Genomic DNA, 21,864 nt, shown 5'->3' on the forward strand with positions numbered 1-21,864 from the left:
CAAGCTTTCGCTTCACACCAAACCTTTGCACTCTCTTCATGGGAGACACCTTTAGATATACAAAATCCCCAACTTCAAATGTAATGGGACTTCTCCTTTTATCTGCATAACTCTTCTGTCTTGATTGAGCAGCTTCGATATGTTGTTGAATGATTTGAACTTGTTCTTTAGCTTCTTTGACAAAGTCAATCCCATAATACCTTCTTTCACTAGGCTCAATCCAATTCAGAGGAGTCCTACATTTTTACCATACAAAACTTTAAAAGGAGCCATCTTAATGCTTTCTTGATAGCTATTGTTGTAGGAGAATTTGGCCAAAGGTAGCCATTTCTCCCATGAACCCTTAGAAAAAATCACATAAGCTCTCAACATATCCTCCATAATCTGATTCACTCGCTCAGTCTGACCAGCTGTCTGAGGGTGATAAGCAGAGCTACGGATCAATTGGGTACCTTGCTGCTTATGCAGATGTTCCCAAAAATGATTAACAAACTACGGTCCTTGATCCAACACAATGCTTTTAGGCACACCATGCAATCATACGATTTGGGCAATGTACAACTCTGTGTACTAATGGGGTCAATCCTTTTCCTTAACAGGGATGAAATGTACAGATTTAGTCAAGCGATCAACAATTACCCAAATGGAATCATGACCCATTTCAGTGGTTGGAAGCCCAACTATAAAATCCATACTGATGTCATCCCACTTCCAACTTGGGATAGACAGTGGCTGAAGTAGTCTAGCCAGCTTCAAATGGATGGTCTTGACCCGACAGCAATTATCGCTTCTAGCAACAAATGCTGCAATTTCTTTCTTCATTTTTGTCCACCAAAAGCATGTTTTCAGGTCTTGGTACATCTTACTGCTACTTGGGTGAATGGACAAATCAGAAGAGTGAGCTTCCTCTAGAATTTGGTTTCTCAATTCTCTATCTTTCGGCACTACAAGTTGATCCTTAAACCACATCACACCCTTCTCATCTAGCCAAAAATGCTTGGTTTCTTCCTCTTTCATCTTTCTTTTGATATGGAATATGCCCTCATTGGTCTTTTAGAGCTCAATGATTTTAGACTCAAGAGAGCAACTAACATTGATATTGTGTAAGACTGTCGGATGCAATAAGTTGAAACCATCCTCCAACAAAGGATTACACTGATACTTCCTGCTTAAGGCGTCTGCAACCACATTGGTTTTTCCTAGATGATAATGTACTTCTAGGTTGTAATCCTTGATCAATTCCAACCATCTTTTCTGCCTCATGTTCAATTCAGGTTGGGTGAAAATGTACTTGAGGCTCTTGTGATCAGTGTAGATATGGCAAACATTACCAAGCAGATAATGTCTCCAAATTTTAAGAGCATGGACAACTGCTGCTAATTCTAAATCATGGGTTGGATAAATGACTTCATCCTTTCTCAGTTACCGTGAGGCATAAGCAATGACTCAGGCTTCTTACATTAGAACACACCCCAAACCAGTACCCGATGTGTCGCAAAACACATCAAAAGGTTTCTCAATGTCAAGTTGTGCTAAAATAGGAGCAGTAGTTAGCAACATTCATAAAGTGTGAAAAGTTGCCTCACACTCTGGCATCCATACAAAATTCTCATCCTTCTAAAGCAACCTAGTCATGGGCTTGGCAATTCTAGAGAAATCTGGGATAAACCGATAGTAATATCCTGCTAAGCTAAGAAAACTCTAAACCTCATGAATGGAGGTTGGGGCTTTCCAATCAAGAACCTCCTACACCTTGGATGGGTCTACAAAGATTCCATCTTCAGATAAAAACATGGCCTAGGAAAGGTTCTTTCCTCAACCAGAATTCACATTTACTAAATTTAGCATATAACTTATGCTCTCTCAACCTAGACAACACCACTCTCAAGTGCTCAGCGTGATCTTCTGCATTCTCGAAATAGATCAAGATATCATCAATAAACACGACCACAAACTTATTGAGCTCGGGCATGAATATCGAGTTCATCAAATACATGAAATAGGCAGGAGCATTGGTCAACCCAAAGGACATGACTAAATACTCATAAAGGCCATACCTAGTGGAAAAAGCCATCTTAGGTATGTCCTCAGGCCTGATCTTGATTTGGTGATAACCTGATCTCAAATCAATCTTAGAGAATACTTTTGCTTTTGCCAATTGATCAAATAAGATATCAATACGAGACAAAGGATATTTGTTTTTGATAGTAACAGCATTGAGTGGTCGACAGTCCACACACATCCGCAAAGACTTGTCCTTCTTTTTCACAAATATGGCTGGACAACCCCATGGTGACGAACTAGGGTGAATGAGACCCTTCTCTAAGAGCTCTTGCAACTAGATCTTCAATTCTGCTAACTCATTTGGCGGCATTCAATAAGGTCTTCGGGAGATGGGTGTTGTACCAGGTATTAACTCAATCTTGAACTCTATATCCCTGTCGGGTGGTAACCTAGGCAATTCATCTAGAAAGACATCTGAAAACTCACATACTATAGGAATATTAGCAAGGGCCACAGGCTGGATAGCATTGGCCACATTTTGGAGATCAAACTACCTAGGAAGGGGTACTAGAAAAGCATCGTTATCCCTAGGGTCTCTCAACATAATGGTTATAGTCGATGTATTGATAAGGACACCATGGTTCTTCATCCAATTCATACCCAAGATCACATCTATACCCAATCCCAGTAATATCAATAAATTTGCAGTATACTCTCGTTCACTTATTTGGATAAGTACATCTTTAACTATCTGATTGGTAGAAATGTTACTCCCGGCTGCACTTATACAATAACCACCTTTGTCTACTACAAATATTTTCTAATCATATTTGGATGTAAATGTTGGACTCATGAATGAATGTGAAGCCCTAGAATCAAATAGAACAACTGTAGGGTTATGGTTCACAAGAAACATACCAGCTGTGACAACCTCGCCAGAGGGAATCTCTTCCATGGTGGTGTAATGCACATACCCTAGGCGTGCATTTGTAGATGCTGGCTTCTGGTTGTTCTTCTTAGGGTAAGGGCACTCCCTCGCCCAATGACTAGTCTTGTTGCAATTGAAGCATGGTTGATTGTTAAGCAGAGCCTTTGAGTTACCTTGTCTTGCACCACTCTTACGCGGTAGAGCAATAGAGTATGCCTGACGATACCCTTTATTTGCTTGGCTTGGCTGGGCCTTCTTCTGAGGTGGCTGGTATTTTGGAGCAGGTGGGTGGTATTGGATTCTTGCCACCACTAGAGCTCTCTGCTGAGATGCACCGGCTTCAAAGGCCCTCTTGTGGCTCTTGGATGCATCATAAATATTATTATGATTCTCTTGTGTGAGCGCATCACTCACAAATTCATTGTAGGTCTCACTCTTGTTATTTGATAGAGTCTTCATCAACTTTGGACCTAGTCCTCTCTTGAAACTTGCAATCTTCTTAGCATCGGTATTCACAAACTTAGGTGCATACCTAGAGAGATTGTTGAAGGCATGCAATGTAACACCCTAAAACATCATTGGCAAATTAGTAATTAACTTTGAACATTTATTTAATTTTCTATGTATTTTAACCTAGGCCAAATAATAAATTTTGGTTAAATGAAATTAACTATAAGGTTTAAAAACATGTTTGTTGCATTCATGCCGAAGCATACTATTTTTGGTTGAGTGTAGGGCTAGATTGTTTGAAGTTGAATTCAAATTTCATTTGAATTTGGCTTGGTTTTGAAAACTAGAAATGGAAAAGGATATATTTTTGAAAAACTTTATCTTCTCCCTTTTCTAGCCCAACTATTGAACTGGCCCGGCCCCTTCCTATGCTCGGCCTACTGGCAGCCCAGCCAGCGCCTCCCCTCCCTTCCCTTCCTCCCGCACGTCCTGCTCCGCACCGGCCCAGCTTGTGGCCTGCTCCAGCTTTGCTCCGCGCACGCGCCTATAGCTCACCATGCGGTCTAGCTCAGCGCCATAGCCCGTATTGGCCTACCCCACGTCATGCCTATGCACCCGCTCCTTCTCCCTCGCTGCAACGTGGGACCACCCATTAGCGCCCGTCCTCCCCTTCCTTTCTTCGTTGCCAGTGATGGTGCTACCACCTACGGCAAGTCACCGCCGCCCGCACCAGCAAGGAAGGCTCACAATCTCATGATTCTATTGCCCAACGTGTTTCCCTTCCATCTACCACAGCACCCATCTAGCCTATAAAGTCATAGCCGAGCCCTCCCTCTCTCCCTTCCGTTCGCCACTTGAGCTCACTCACTACCGCCCTACAATCCACCATTCCTGAGCCCAATCGATGGCGCTGACGTGCCTCAGAGATCTGCTGTCACTCGCCAAAGCCATAGGTACCTTCATTTTTTCAATTTGGTGACCCGACGCTTAGATTTCACTCACCCATGCCTTGTTCCCTCTCTCTAGTTCACTGCCACCATTGACCCACCCCTTCGGAGCCTTCCCGGACATCGTTACCCCTTGCATCCAATTCACGGTGAGCTTCTCCACCTTCCCTGTGGACCATTCCTTCGAATAACGCACTGGAGCACCATATCAGCGAGCACCAATCGCTGCCGGCCATGGCACCACCATGGGACTATCTCTCCGACACGTTCCCCGCCCTAGGTTTGCACCCCATTGTATTCGCGTGAACTTGTACGTCATTCCCATGTGTTTGGGTTGGTCTGGCATGGTCTGGAACATCGTACCAGTGTTCACCATGGCGCATGGCTCATCGCCGGCCATGGCAAGCTCGCCAGAGATGCTGTGCAGCCGGTGTAGGGTATCCCGTTCACTCCTCGCCGTCAGATCTTGGATGAACGGCTAGGATTGAAGCGTATCGCTTTGGTGTGTAACCGGTCCACCGTGGACCGTGGACTCGGTCCACAGCACCGCGTTAGCGCGTGCCCACGCACGCGTGGTGCACCGCGCCACACATGTGGCCGCCTAGTCAGTAGCCATGCAGTCAACCCGTGGTCAGCAGCGCACATTTTGCAAATTAGCCCCTTGTTTTCTAGTAAAACAACCCGGGGTCCAGTTCATTTCAAAGGAAATGCATTTCAGTCCTATTTTTATTCGTTTTAGACCCTATAGTTTTCAAAAATAGTACGCGTAGTCCATAATCTATTTAAATTTAGATTTTAATTGTTTTAATTCAAAAATAAGTTAGGTTTATTTATAGAAATGCCATTGGAACCTTATTTCATGCATAACTTTTGCGTTTTAAGTCCGATTTGAGTGATTCTTTCACTCACATGTTCGTAGTAGTATGTAGGATAGATTATAAGCTTTTCAACCTATGTTTCTACTATTTGGTGTATTGTTCTAATAGAAGTCTATTTCTATGAATTGGATTGGATGCTTATTGGTGAATTGGAACACGTTTAGAGGGTGAGCAGTTCGTGGTGACTGAGGATCAACAAGAAGATCAGCAGTACCCAGAAGAGAACTTTGAGGAAGGCAAGTGTACCAAAGGCCCCTTGTACCTATGAACTTTACAATTCTTATTCATGCATGTGTCTAATTTGAAATATCTTTCAGGACTTTACCAAGATTATTACTTGTACCACATATCCTTGTTACCTAGGGTTTGGGTATGCATTTTGGATAGATGCTGCAATGCTTAACATAAAATAATTGTTAAACATGACTAAAAGCATTATGCAATGTGATAAAATGGAGCTTTTTAGCAATAATTAGGGAGCTAGAGTATGGGGTTGAGTGCTCTAGTGCCTCTCCATAAGGACTTAATCCTAAAGCAGCCACCCAGGAGGTTTCATACAACCCCGAGTGTCATATGGCTCTAACTTTAACCTGTTAACTAGATTGTGCTAGTTCGTCTGTAGCTTTCTGTAAGGGCAAGAGGGGGCACTAGTTGGTATGTTTCCTTACCTGCTAGGGTGTGTGTACCATGCCGCGACCATGCGTGCCACTCCTAGAGGAGGGCCACATACGGCTAGATGGCTGAAACCTTAGCAGCTATGACTTGTTAGTGCGACTAGTGAAGGGTTACATAGTGAAACCTTGCCACACTTCCTATAGGTAGAGGTGTTGTGGGCTTTGCAAACCCCAACATTGGGAATCGTGGCTCGGTGGGTAAAGTTGTACAATTTCTACAGAAATATTTGACCTGTTATAACAACCGTGCTCACGGATACGAGCGATCTGGATCCTTCGTGATTATTGGTTACTATGGATGGTTGAGAATTGATATAAACTTGATTATACATTATTAGCACTTGGGATTTGGGATTGTTCACTAAAGTAGTGATTCAGGGTGCTAAAACTTGATCAACTAAAATTGCGAACCATAGTCAAACTATGTCTAGCCTTTGAGCCTCATAGATCCCTTTGATATACTTGCTAAGCATGGTGAGCTTACACTTGCTTTACATTCAATGAAAATCCCATATGGGTAACAGATAACGTGTATGAAGAGTTTCCATAGGATGTCCAGGACTACTAGGATGATGTTCACCAGTTGGAGTCCCTATGGCAGTTTGGGTTTAGTTTTCTGCTGTGTAATAATGTTGCCAATGAGCAAAACTATGTATTAACATTATGATGAGATATGCGATGTAATAAGTACTTTACTTTGATATTATTACAATTTGATGATATATGTGTGTTTGGACATCCTGGGCGCACATATATGAGTACTTGATTTTGCTATGCAAAATTAGGTGCGACAAATTGGTATTAGTGCTATAACTGACTGTAGGACGATCAACCTAGTTAGAAATGGACATTTTTAGGATCACATTATCTTTATTTTGCTACCTTTAATTTGCTATATTTTTTTTGCTTATATTCTGTCCTTTATCTGTTGCAAAAATTATCTTATTCTAATACTCAACCTTTTCAATCTTATAGATGGCCCGCACCAAGCTGACACCCTGCAAGAGGACCATCATGATGCCCACAAGGAGGACAAGGTTCACATTGGGCAAGCGCATTCCTGCACATCTGGTGGAAGCCCTGAGGAGCATGGAGGAGGAACCACTTGTGGAGGTGCCCATGGAGGAACCTCTAGAGGACGTGATGGAAGATGAGCCCATGGATGAAGAGATAGAAGAGGGGCCCATGTTGGAGGAGCCCATAGAGATAGAAGAATTAGGTGAGGAGCCCATGGAAGAAAATGGTCATTGTGGTCAGGAGGGAGCTGGTGATCCTGATGATGGAGATGATTCTGATAGTTCTAATTCTAGTGATGGTGGTGATGCAGATGGTGGATCAAGTGAAGAGTTTCTTGTGGAGTCCATGAGTACCAGGCGAGTGTTTCCCCCAGTCAACCGTCCCTATGGAGTATGGAGTCCCAAAGAGAAGATTAAGAATAGTTCCGTTATGCTTCTGTAATAGTTGTAAGTCATGTTGTAACTATGTTTCGATATGTAATAAAGCATTGTCTTTGACAATATCCATATTTGTCACTATATGTGTCATGTGGACATCCTAGGCACACTTGTAGTTAGTGCTTAGTATTCTTTGGAAAACTGGGTGTGACATGCAAGTACTCAGTGAGACTTTTGGTGCCCTGAGTAAGCCTCATAAACTCTGTATGTTTCATGCTCATAAGACCTTGGGGAATATGATGCCCCCTGAAAGTAGCCTTGAACTCATTCCATGTAACCTGACCATTAGCAGGGAGGGTAGACAGGTAATGCGTCTAGCAAATGCCTGCTGGACCATGCAATTGATGTGAGGCATACTCAGCCTTCATATGCTCTGTAATTCTCAAGAGACAAAACTTCTGCTCAATGGTATTGAGCCATTCATCGGCTTGTAATGGCTCCTCTGCTTCCTTAAAGATAGGAGGTTTAGTGTCCAAAAAGTCCTTAAAATCACTGTACTAATTAGGTTCGGGTCCCTGGTGTTGGTCCCATCCCTGTCCATGACCGGTGTTCTATGCAAGCCCACACAGTACTTCCCCCATAGACCGTTGGGTCTCTAGGAGTTGTGCCATCATTTCCGCTGGTGTGGGGGTGTGGTGGGAGATCATCATCACCATCACGACTGGTACCAGCCCCTCCGTGAGTGCGAGTCATCTGCAAAGTTGCAACAAGGGATTATTGAGTTATGTCAAGAGATTGTAGAAGAATTGTATAATCATGCCATACTGTAATTACTAGAGAGAATCTTAAATTCATACAATAACACAGAAGCACAATAATTCATTTCCACAACATAACATCACCAAAAGAACCACTTGTCGTACTCACAATGCTTCCCGTACATGCCAGATTTTTCTTGCAAATAACAACTAGGAATTCAATAAGAAGTGCAATCACCACATGTATTACATGCATGGTTCCAATAACATAAAAGGGGTACATCATTAAATCAAAACCTACATTATGAGTTCATTACATAAGGATCGAAGATAAAGAGCTAACACATCTAGCTAGATATTATAGCTAAGCTACTCCTTGGGGTGGTCGCTGTCGATGTCGAACACACCGTCACCATTATCGTCCTCAAAAGGCTCAACCTCTTCATCCTTAGGCTCCTCCCCGGCATCCACCTCCATTCCATCATCCTTAGAAATCAACACATTGGAATCTTCTTCCACCACTGGAGCTAGAGGAAGAATTGGGTTCACCATGTTGTTGAGACGATGAACATCTAGCTGAAGCTCCTTAATCTGGCGTCTGAGTTCCTGCTCTCTACGATCAAACTCCATTGCCTGCCTAGCAGTCTGAAACAGTCTAGATCCTAGCTATCTCCCTAGTCTTAGCAAGGCGAATGACCTCATCCCTCTTAGCACAGACGTCATGTAACTTAGCCCTAGCTACATCTCTTTCTACAACAGCATGGACAAACTACCCCTGGCGAGCTTCCAAGGCTATCATATAATTACCTATCTCATTCTGAGCTGCTCTAACTGCCCTTCAATGCCTATGCACACGTCCTCGCATCCTGCGTTGTGCAGCCTATGCTCTTTGGAGCTCTTGCATACAACTGATGTAACTATCCTGGCGAGAGTAAAACATCTTCATAACTACATACATGGCACTCATGGTAGCATTCCTACTTCCTGCTCTTTCATCCCAGTCTCATACCAAAGCATTACCGCCTAGCTAGGTCCAAGCGGTCTATGATGCATCCACTCGAGGGAAAGATCCAACAGGCCCATTGACTAGCTCATCACCGAATTCCTGATAGATTTCGCTGAGAACTTCAAAAGTGGCCACTTGATCACTCTCCCAAGGGGTCTGTCCATCTGACTTGATACTCCATTCTTGCCACTGAGGTTTGTCCGCATGAGCGGCGATAGTGACCCGCACATCATACCATCATTGTCCCTCAGTTACCACTTCGCTCCAAAAGTAGCGAGGCGGTTTAGCATACCCGATAGAGTGCAGTACCCTCCACAGTAAGGTGGGAGTCCCAAACAGTGCCAAAAAGGTGTCGCTTGCAATAGGGGCTCCTGGGGCTACCATCTATAGACATGTTACAATTTAGTGAGACACACGATTATAGAAAAGAGTTACTTAACAATAAGATCTTGCAAGGGGGAGGAACAATGCAATGACATGAATGAATGATGTATCATGATGTATGCTCATTCCGTACATCCTCACAAACTTAGAGAAATAAATCCTAACGACATACGCTGTGACATACGTACATTCTCTCAATAATATCGTAACTAAATGAACTACACGTTTCGTTGTTAGTGTACCTGCAGAAGATTCATTTTAGCCCAACCCAATAGTTATATGTACAGAAAGGTAAATCTGGGCTCTAAGTTGAGTATCAAGGATAGCAAGATATATATGAAAAGCAGTAAACTAAATACTTCCATATATATATATATATATCAAAGCTACCCGATGATCAATTACACTACCCATAATTAAATACGCACCACAAACACATGCAAGCATGCATATACAACTGTATCACAGCTAGCTCTTCCCGACCACACGCTCACTTCTTGCGGTCGTGCCACTCATCAACTTACCTTCTTACCTGGTATAGTGGCATTTGATCCATACATTACCACTCAAGTGAATGGCACCCATACAATAGCACGCCGTATGGACGACGAAAGTCAAAACCCCCCGTGTTAGTACTTAAATAGCCACCTAATAGTCCTTAACTAGGCATAAAGGAGATGACCACTGGCACACTATAGTTTTAAGTTCAATCTTCAACACTCTAAACTTATTACTACCATTGTAGAAATTAAGTTTATAAAACCAAAAACCTTTGTTTTAATTACACATGTGACAAGTTTAGTGTTGAATCCTGCTCTAATGTCAGCTGTAACAGAACCGTCCAATTTATAAGAGCACAAGTACAATAGCAACCACTGAGGTAGTCAAACCATCACACTTGGGCCCATATAAATCCGATAGTCCATCGAGTATCACGAAGGATCTCGAATCAACCAACATACAAGCCAAGATCGTACATGATTCAACATACAAGCCACATGTTACAACAAGTTCACAAATAGTTTGTCATACATCGGAGTTCCAACATAGTTATTACAACATCAGTTTAATAGTAGCAGAAGCAACATAGTTCAGAACGACATCAACAGTAGTTTAGATACATATCCAGTTTTCACAGTCATCTCCAACAAAAGCACAAGGGTGAGATAATATATAGAGTGACCATGCCCATGGTCCTATTCCTCATCCACTGTAGGAGCAAAGCAGTGTTTACAGTAGCCATGGTACATCACGTTATCTACAACAATAGGGAAATAAACCCTAAGTACGTGAAGGTACTCAGTTAGACTTACCCATCATAAACAAAAAATAAGAGACACCAAGGATTATGCAAGGCTTATAAGTGGAGCTGGTTGACATCCTTTGCCTACAAGCCAACATTTATCTAGTATCTTTTAACCTTTGAATAACGAGTTTATTATTCATGTTCCATTCTAGATTTGCATCTATCCTATGCCAAACATGTTGTTTACCATTAAATCATCACAATAGTAACCATATCAAGTTGAGCATTTTCATAATCCACATAACCAATACTTTCATCAATTACTACGATGAGAGAGCTCAAGTCAGGTTCTCACTATCTGGGAGAGACAACGGTTTGAATCGATTGCTACCCAGCTGGGGAATTATTCCTAACACACACCCATTCTTCCCCATCAGGGTTGCATTGGGTCACCATTGGTACAACTCAGGTCCAAATCACGGGTAAGACCAGCGCCGCACACTCAAAGATACTACCAATCTGCTAGGAGGCTCGGGACTTGAACCCACCCTTGGACTCACGCCATTGTCTCTCCGCACATCCTTACTGCCTCCAGGGTACGCACTTTAACTGCTTGTGTCCCTGGCCTGAGTTGAGCTCCTCGGCTTCATAGTCAGAATGACTTATCCGGCCAACTATGTGAGAGGCATGCGTTCAACATGACAAGAGGGCCTCCAACGGCCGGTCCTTAAATGACACAGACAGAATCACTATAAGTCACCACACCTAACATATAAGATTCCATCTGGTCTCCAATTGTTCAACATCATCAGGTTATGTTCCATGATAGCATAATATAGCCAACCGTGATCGAGTCACCACCTATTGCTCGCATGTGATAGGAAATCACCCAACTTCTACCAGTCTAAGCATGGCTAAGCATGAAGTTTGATCCTAGACCTACATAGGATTCAAGATAGATATTTCTGGACAAGGAAAGTATATGCAACAAGTGGTTCCAATCAACTTATAACCTAATGCATCAAACATAAAGGACTCAAGTAATATCTTGTAAAGCATGGGAGACTTAGAATGCTTTGGGGCTTGCCTTTCACAAATGTGGCTGGCTGGTGGTCAGGGCACTCTAGGAGATGATCAACTTTAGGCTTGCCTACACCTAGAGCTTCTTGGTGCTGAGCTTCTAGTTCTCCTCTTGTGGATCGGCTTCGAGTTCCACCAACATGATTTCTTCTGCTGCACCTGTTGCATGCATATGCATAAAGTAAGTATCATGGATGCATAAGAAGAGTTGTGAATGATATGACATGAGAACGTGCATGATTCTATGCTGATGATTATATCAAGTTACTTAGATGATAACCAAGTTGAATTCTTATTTACTGAGTAGCTGCCTATCTCTTCTGTAGAAATTCCAAGAATTCACACTAAGTCCATTTCTAGACAACAACACAATAGCTACAAGTTTAGATTAAAACTAGAGTTTTACTCAACAAAATTGGAATCACAATTTTTGCACATACCAAACTCAAGTTATGCATTTTTTAGGATAGAAACCATTTAAAAAGCATTTATCTAGCTACATTTTATTCACCTTGAAAAATACAAGAAACAGTGCATTTCTTATTTTTATAAAATACTACACTTCATGAGAAATCCAACAAAATTTGGTTCACCAAAATTAGACACTCCAAACTTGAGATATGAATTTTTGAAACATGCATTCAAATCTAGAACAATAAATCAAAAATTGAAATCATCACAAACTGACAGTAGGGGCCCGCTGGTCAGTGGGACTCGCACGTCAGACACAGAAGCAGAGCATGGCGGTTTACCGGTGAGAGTTCGCCATTGGTGAGGTTTCCAATGGTAGCATCCACACTACTGCGCTCTACACGTCGAGCCACATCGGTAGGTGTGCTTAGTTTTCCTGAAAGCTCATCGGAAGTAGCTCGCCGGCAGTAATTGTAGACGGCGATGGTCGCGCGGCGGTACACTGGCGTCCTCTAGCCACCATATGCTCAGGTGAGGTGCTCTATAGCTTCAGGGTAACCTATCAGAGCTAACCTAGGTGGCTAGAGTTCTAGTGATGTGACGGCAAGCTTGGTCCGCGTGCGTGGCCGTGCGGCGGTGCACGGTGCACGGTAGTGCTCTCACTGTCCCAGCAAGATGGCGGTGAGAGAGAGGTCTCCATCATGTCATTAACTAGACCTAGGATTACCCTACCGAAGATGTGAGGGGATAGAGGGATATGATCGACTAGCTCAACGGCCATGTGCTCCAGTGCCACGACGGCAATGACAGACGCATGTAGAGCGATGACCCGTTCTAGGACCGACACACGGTGGCGTCATCCCTAGATTTGGCCTAAGCTACAAGACTCTAATAGGGTGCTGGACCAAAGGAGATGGAGGCGTGCAGGGCAATGGGATGTCTAGGCCACGGTGAGCCATGAGCATGGTGGTGCTCCATTGATGGCGTGGTGGCGGCGAAGCAAAATGCGCCCTTACCCTGGTTCGGCAAGTGGGGCAAGCAAGTTGGGGTGGAAGAGGTGATAATGGCAGAGCTACTGGTGAGCTGGATTGGAAGGTGGTGCAGCGATGGTGGCAAGTGGGCTTGGCAGAGTGACGGTGATGTCGCGGCGGTGCAGTGCTTCGCTTTGCTCAGGCACGGGCGAGAGAAGAGCGTGGTGCTAGAGTGAAATGGATCGAGCAGTGGAGGCGCGTGACTTAACCCTCCACGCTAGCCTAACCGGTCAGGCCGATGTTGGCATATGGCCGCCACGCGGTGCACCTAGCCTACCCCCGGTCGGCCACTGTCAGCAACGTCGAAGCGGCATCAGGTCTAGATGAACGGGACTAACAGAGCTACTTCACACGATCGTAACTCCTAAGTTGTTCGTCCATTGCAAAAACTTCTTTAACAAGAATCATAGAGCTACATGAGATCTACAACTTTGATTAAATGAGTTTAGTCTAGATTGGTCTAGTTTATAAACTATAGAGCATCAAACATAGGTTCATTGAAACGGTAAACCACCTCAAGACAGAAAAATTTCCAAGTTGAAAACAACAATTCTATTGCTACTTGTGGACTATTTTTGAGCATGCTATGCACTGAATTAGGTCTTGACCCAAAAATAAAAGTTGTTACTCTAGTAAAATACTACAACTTTGCTTAAGGGTGCACTGCCATACAAAGTTTCTAGAGTATAGTTCAACTTAGGTCAAACATGCAACTTGAAAATGATAACTTACACTATAACCATGACTTAAAGGCCAAATTGGTCCAAGTCATGAATACAAAAATTGTTCCATATGGCATTATAAGCATGTTAAAAGTACTCCTACTGTCCCACACACATTTTATACATTGGTTACATGTAAACCCTAGCATATGTAAAGCATTTAGTGACAAACACATGTGATATAAGCAATCATAGAGATAATATTTGAGATGCTCATGCTCATGAATTATCAATGATGCTTGTGCTCATGCAATGCCAATGCCAAAAGCATGCCTAACACCTAGGGTGTTACAATAATGTAGTTATCTTAGATTGCTGCAATGGCCTTGTCCTATGCTGGTGCGTTGAGGTTGCTGATGCTAGATCCCACTATGTCGTCTTCAATCCGACAACCAAGAATTTGTGGGCACTACCGCCTAACATCCATGCTGTTGGTCAGGCTTGATTGGGGTTCGATCTGACAGCCTCCTCGCACTTCCATGTGATTGAATTTGTGGAGCATGAGGATGCTGAGTGCCTAGGTGTGGAGATCTACTCATCTAAAACTGCAGAATGGATCTATAAGGAATCTGAATGGGGCCAGGACGTTGATGATGTGATACGTTCAAGATCAGCAAGTGTGTTTCTTAATGGTTTTTTGCACATTATGGGGTATTCTATGATGCTTGTAGTGTACATGGAAGGAAAGACATGGAGGAAAATTCCTAGGCCTCGTGGTACTCTACCCTCCATCCATCAAGCTTAGGGTCACTTGTGTGTATGTACTGTTGGTGGTGTTGGTGGTCACAATTTGTCCTAGCTTTCAATCTGGATCCTTGAAGACTATGCTACTAATAAATGGACATTGAAGCATACTATCAGCATGCTAAAGGTGTTTGGAAAGACTAATATTCAATTTGGTTATGTGGATTATGAGTCAGACTACACAGCGATTATAGTTCACCCAGAATGGAATTTGATTTTCTTTGTTGGGGAGGAAAGAAGATTCATCGCGTATGACATGGACTGCAGAAAAGTTCATGTCATCCCTGCCCATGTCTTTCGGTATGGTAGATGTAGCATCCTGTTAGGGTTCATGAGCAGACCTTACTTTCTTCCTTATGTTCCCTTGTTCTTGTTCTTGGAGTCATTAGCAAAGCAGTGAATAAAGCTGCATTTGATGTATCTCTCTGTCATGACATGTTCAAATGAACCAATGTTATTTGATTGTCTATGGACCTATTAATTTCATCTAGGATGGATGTTGTCATTATTGCAGCTAAACTAGTGTGCCATCTTTGTTGTGTTTGCGAGACAATGAAGAGCGAAGCACTGTAATAGTAGAATACTTAGATTCATTTCTAATGTTATAATATGGGTACATGGGGAATGCTGATGAGGGCACTCCAAAATACATGGGGAAACCTACAAAACCGCTGCCCCCGTCATTGCCAAAGGAGGAGGATGCCTCTGACCTAGTGTCTTCGCTCGACTCGTCGTCGTCGTCCTCCTTGTCATCATCAGACACGATCTTGATGGGTGGGAATGGAGGGATCCTGGGCTTCTTGTAGCGCGGCGTCGGAGAGAAGCCCAGCAGAACGGTGGGGATCCTAGGCTTCTTGTACTTTGCCATTGCTCGTCGCTGGCGGTGAGATGGATTTGCTTCTTAGTTATTTAAAGAGTATCGTCCGACCACTAAGTGCACTATGCCAATTGATCTTGGACATTGGACGCCATCTCGATGGCGTAGCCCAAAACAGCATTGTTGGGTTCTCGAGGTGACCGACGGTGTAACACCCTAAAAATTGCCTCTTTTGAAATAGAGTTAAAATGATTTAAATTGGAATTTTTGTGCACATAAAATATAGGAAAATAAAAAAATTTCATTAAATTAAAATTCATCATAAGGTAGCAACATGTTTGAGCATCCATGCCATTGCATTTGATTTATTCGGTTGAGTGGATTTGAGTGAAAATTCAAATTGGTTAAAATTGCTTTTGCAAATGAAATTAAAAATGGCTTTGAAATAAAAGGAATTAGAAAATCAAAGAACTTAAAAAGTTATTTTCGAAAAACTTACCCAAAATTGGTTCATTTATGTTTGAATTAAAAAGTGTATTTTTAATCATATTTATACTTGATTCGGTTCATATTTGAAATTGTTTTTAATTAAGAAAAGAAAAAGAATTTGGAAATAGAAAAGGATTTTGAAAAACTCTCTTTCTTCATTTTCAGCCCAACCCCAGGATCCAGCCTAGCCTTTCACTTCCTTTCCCTCCTCTACTCTGGTCTACTAGTAGCCCAGTAGCCTTTCTCCCCTTTCTCCCTTCCTCCCGCACGTGGCCCATCCCACGCGGGCCCGCTCCGTGCGGCCTGCTCTCGGCCCGCTTGGCCTTCACCGCGCGCTGCTCGGCCTTTCCGCACACGCCTGCCTACAAGCCACTTCTCCCTCACTGTGCCATGGGTCCCGTCCATCAGTGCCATGCCCCTTCCCTTTCCTTTCTTCCTCGCGTGCCTTCCATTCTCGCCACCCGACAATGGCATTGCCTAGTTGGTAAGCCACCACCGTTGAGCATGCAGGGAAGGTGACCCAAATCACCATGCCTGCTTCCCTACCATCTGCGCAGCGTCGCCCTGCCTTTAAGGCACTGAGCCGAGCCCCCCTTCTTCTCCCTTTTCCCCATCCATGCTCAAGTGCTCACCACCGCCGCCCTATAGCCACAATTCACCGTACCAGCACCCCTAGTCTCGACGGCGACGTGTCCCGGAGCGCCGCCATGACCCGCCGGTGTCGTGGGTACCTTTAATTCCTCAATTTGACCTTCAATTGCTTGGATTCATCTTCACCTGCCCCCTCTTTCTCTCTCTAGTTGCCGCCATTGTCGACCCGCCCGTTGAAGCTTCCTGGACGCCACGACTGTTGCTGCTAACCTCGCGGTGAGCTCCTTGTTCTCCCCGTGCCTCCATCTCAGTAGCTGTTGCATTAGAGCACCGTATCGGCAAGTTGCCGAGCCACCAGCCATGCGTCGCCGTGGGGAATGCCACCCTAATGTGATCCCCATCCCTATTAGGTACCCTAGTGAGTTCGTGAGGTTCCGCTCTTCATGTAGATGCATTCGGCTTGGTCTGGGGTGGACGGAGTCGCCGTACCAGCGTTCGCCGCCATGCTGCCTCACCGTCGGCAATGGAGAGCTCGCTAGAGATGCTGTGCTGCCCCCGGAGGTCGACCCGTCACGCTTGGGCCATCGGATCCCTCTGGACACGGTCAGGATTAGATGATACCGGTTGGATCATAACCGGTCCACCACAAGCCGTGGACTTGGCCCATGGTGCCGCGTCAGCACCCACGTCACCGGTCCATCGCGCACGCGTGGTGCATCGCACCAGTCCCCGTGCCCCATGTGTTGGTCTAGTCAGCCAACACGGTCAACATGTAGTCAAGCCGTGCCGTTTTGTAGTTTGGCCCCTAGATTTTCAAGTAATTAACACACAGTCTAGATTAATTCAAAATAAATACAAATTAGTCCTATTTTTCTTCGTTTAGGTCCATGTGTTTTCCAAAAATAGTACTCGTAGTCCTATAACCATGTAAATTCATATTTTAATTGTTTTAATTCAAAAATAAGTTCAGTTTATTTATAGAAATGCCATTGCACCTTATTTCATGCGTAACTTTTGCGTTTTAAGTCCGATTTGACCCGTTCGAATTGCGTTAGGACCGTATTTACATTTTCTATGTGTTTATACTACTATTAGGCATGTTTTTAATATCTAAAATTCATGGGTAGATTTAATCTATTATTTAACTAAAGTAAAACTTGTTTATATCATAACTTAATCATTTTAACTCCAAAATAGTCCGTTCAAGTTGCGTTAGATTCATAGCGATGAGATCTATGTTTTAGTAACAATGTTTACTATATTACTATTTTAGAAAAATCATGGTTTAAATCATATCTTGATTAATGATTATGCAATTGGATTTTATAAATAAAATATGATTTGTTTTACTTTAGTTTTATAATTCAAATCTAAAATTGACTTAATTTAATCTATATTATTTATAAAATATCTTATATATATGAATTTATATAGTTAAAATAAATGAAGCCTATAGTTTTCTTTTCCACATATAAAGCAAATCTCTCGGTAGTTGTATCGTTTCAACCATAGCTCCGATTAGCGTGCCTCTCGTGACTGTGTGTTTGTAGCGATGCGTAGAATCGTATTTCAATCTCTTTTACTTATTTTTCTATGATTGGTGTACTATTTTGATATAAATGAAATTGTGTGCTATGCATGTATGTGTATGGTTGTTTGTGTGGTGTTCTATGATTACGTCCAGTCGGTGAGATATATGTGGTGATCTAGAAGAAAAAGAAGGACGTTGAAGATTAAAGCTTACCAAAGGATCAGTGTTTAAGGCAAGTATAGCATGGGACCATCCTTGTTACATGTTCACCTTTAATCCCTTAATTCATATTGCATGTGTCTACCTTGTTGCCAATAAGGATATCCTAGATATTTGATATCTTGTACATTGATACCTTTGGGATATTGCATTGGGTAGTTTTTGCTAGTGCTTAATCAAATCCATGATCTTGTAACTTGACTAATGGTATATGCAAGAAACATTCAAACATGACTTTTTAGCAACATGAAAACATGGGGCTAGAGTGTTTAGCTACTTTCTAAATGCTTCAGATTCCTCTCCCTAAGGACTTATCTGTAAGCGATCATCCAGGACTTACAGTACAGCTGTGAGGGCTATATGGCTTTGGCTTTAGCTTAGTATGAGGACCTTTTCTAGCTTGTTAGTGGTTACCTTTATGGCGCAAGAGGGGCTCCGACGAGTATGATCTCGGCCTACCAAGTGGGTGCACTTTGTTAGTCACTCCTTGGAGGGGAGTTTATGCTTATTGATGGGGAAACCTTAGCGGCCCTAACTTGTTAGACGAACCTTTGAAAGGCTTCATAGTGAACCCTACCGATCTTCCTTGGAAGTGGGTCAAAAGATTAGCTACCTCAGGCAAAAGGGTAAATCACGACTCACAGTGAAAGTGTACAACCTCTGCAGAGTGTAAAACTGTTATAACAGCCGTGCTCACGGATGCGAGCGGCCTTGGACCCTTATGGAATAGAGATGATCACTACTGGTTAATTGTACTAATAATTAATTATTTGTACTATTCATTATTCATGTTTACCTAATCATGTGTTTATGGGAATGATAAATTCTTTGCTACTCAATTGCTTAAAAAGATGACCTATTAAAGCTAACTGCAGTAAACCAGTGTTAGCCTTTTGAGCCTATCGACACAGAATTTTCGTCTCCGTGCCAAGGACACACGCAGCAAGCTGGAAGGGTCTGCTCAAAGGAGCAGATCCACCTAGCTTCAGCGTAGGGGTGGTCGATCCTACGTAATCCTCCCGAGACGTGCCAGTCAATTTGACCCTGCAATTGACAAGGAGAGAAAGCTCATCAGTAATTAAGGGCGGAACGTGTCGGTGTTGCTAGGCAGTCCCGAATGTGTGGCTCCGAGAGCCGATATGAGAGGAGATCAACTAAATAGTCAATTCCAGCATATTCATAAGAATAAATCGATTAAAGCTCATGGGGTCTTATAAGAAGAATTGGTTATCATTTAGGATAAATATTATTTAAGCAAATATTAATCAATTGCAATAAGATATCAATGATGATCGGTTTATGCTGAGCCAATGATTACAATTAACTGAACTCCTTTTTATATAAAGAGACAATTCAACACCGCTTAACCATTTAATAAAGATAAATCTAGTGAACATGTTAGATCTCATCCATCGCCATGACTAGTGGGGCATGGGGCAGAATTATGCAGGCCGTTGAAACAACAATAGACTCAACGATCCTAACTCATTACTAATATTAGTGGGGCATGAGACAGAATCATGCAGGCCATAATACAATAATAAAATCATGGGGCTAACATATCTTTCAACTTATCTCTACTTTAATGATCTCGTAATGTGAACTATTTGTGAAAGCGCTCGATATCGGCTAAATAGCCAATTTAGGCATAGCACACAGTTAAGGTCATGCCTTCTCAGGAACAGATCTACCAACTAACGATCCCCACTCCACGGTGCTAACAGTGGGGTGAGAGGCAGAATCCCACAGGCCATGATAACGGGCCATGAAACGGTTCTCGCTAACCAATAGATCTACTCAAGATCAAACATGCCTTAACTGCACGCTATGCACGATGAAGATTGATGTAAAACAACCGATAACACATAACTCATCGTTTAAGGTGTAGATTAGATCAACTTTAGATTAGCAAATGATGGGTTAAATAAGATATAAGGCCGATCCAAATCAATCTCAATCGGGCAGAGTGATATTGCTGTAATTAGATAAACGATGAAAGCAATAAGCAATATCGGTAACTTAATGAATTTAACAAAGGCTACCATACTAAGGTAAAGCCGATAACTTGACCTTAATCTAATTCAAGTAGTGAGGTGTGAGGCAGAATCACACATGCCATACTTGAATTAGACAAGAGTTGATAACTAGCCTATACTAGAGTCGCAGTGGGGGTTGACCGGATCGATGCAGCCATACGAACAGAGGTATAAACCATGATGGTACTTATAGACAAGCAGTGGAGGTCGACCGGATCGATGCAGCCATACTCGCTGAAGAACTCACCGAGATCTACTCTACTCCTACCCCTAAGGGGTGGCCGGAGCCAAAAAAAGTAATTGACTTGTATTTGATTGATTGTTGTTTTTACAATAGCCGGGGTTTGGTATTTATACCCAGAGTCTAAACATGAACCTTACTCGAGTACGACTCAATACAATCTTTGGTATAATGAAAATATTCCTAATTTAAGATAACTTGGACTCTAATCTTTCCCTTTTTGTAGAGTCCAGCTTGTCTCATCCCGCGCCAATCATAGCCTCTGTCGTTATCTACTGGCGCTATTTGAAGAAAGCCAATTCTAGTGCTGCATCCAAATCAGCTGGTTTTGATCCACACGCAATCGATTCCTTGCTGACATGATTTTGGGAGTTCTCAAGCTCTTGAGACCCTCCTTCCAAATTCTAGTGTAAACACATGCCCCCCAATTTTGGGATAAAAGTAATTTTATTCCAAAATTATCCTATCTGCATCCTTGATTGGTCCACAATCACGGGTTGAGAACCTTGATCTGGGGTCCACCATTTGTCGCCGCTTACATCCATTCACGAGCCCATGCCTCAAAACCTTTGCAAGAGCACCACTGTTTCATGGGCATTTGGATTCACTTTCCCGAATCGGCTATAAAACGCTCGTCTGACCCTGGCGAGAGCAACTCGACACTTCAGCCATGTTTTTCTTCCATCTGTCTTTTCGAGTGCTCCCAACCCTGCTAGACCCTCCATGGCCTATCTCTTTGCGATAAAGATCTTGAGCGGTTAGAAGAATTCTTGGGCATAGGTGACTATGTCGCCCATTCTAGCACCTTGTCGAGCAAGAGGATCAGCTGCTACGGCTAGAAGAAGTCTTGTGATGCGCCTATGTCTTCTCACCATGCTCGTAGAGCTGTTCTAGTATTTGCAAGGGCTAGAATGTGTGTACACTTTTCCCTTGTTTGTTCCATCAAATGCCTATTGGGAGAACCACAAGTTTCTTTCTAGCAGCTTCCCCAGTCACCCAGAAACCTATGGGTATCTGCTAGTCAGACGGCCTTTCCTTTTCTTTGGCATAATCTTATTAATGGGCCGATGTGACTTGGTTTATGATGATCCTCGGCCTTGTGGGGATCCAGACTTCCTTCAATCCAAAAGAAGCCTTGGTGGGTTGACCTCTGGTCCATGTAAATTCTTTGTATCCATCCCATGATGCTTCGTAACTTGGGGGACTGATAAGTCCAAATCTGTTACCTTTCCGTTATTTGTCCCCTGAATTCCTAATGTGTCGATCCGTTTCTGTCTCTGACT

This window comes from Miscanthus floridulus, chromosome 8 (assembly GCF_019320115.1).
Source record: "Miscanthus floridulus cultivar M001 chromosome 8, ASM1932011v1, whole genome shotgun sequence".
NCBI lineage: Eukaryota > Viridiplantae > Streptophyta > Magnoliopsida > Poales > Poaceae > Miscanthus > Miscanthus floridulus.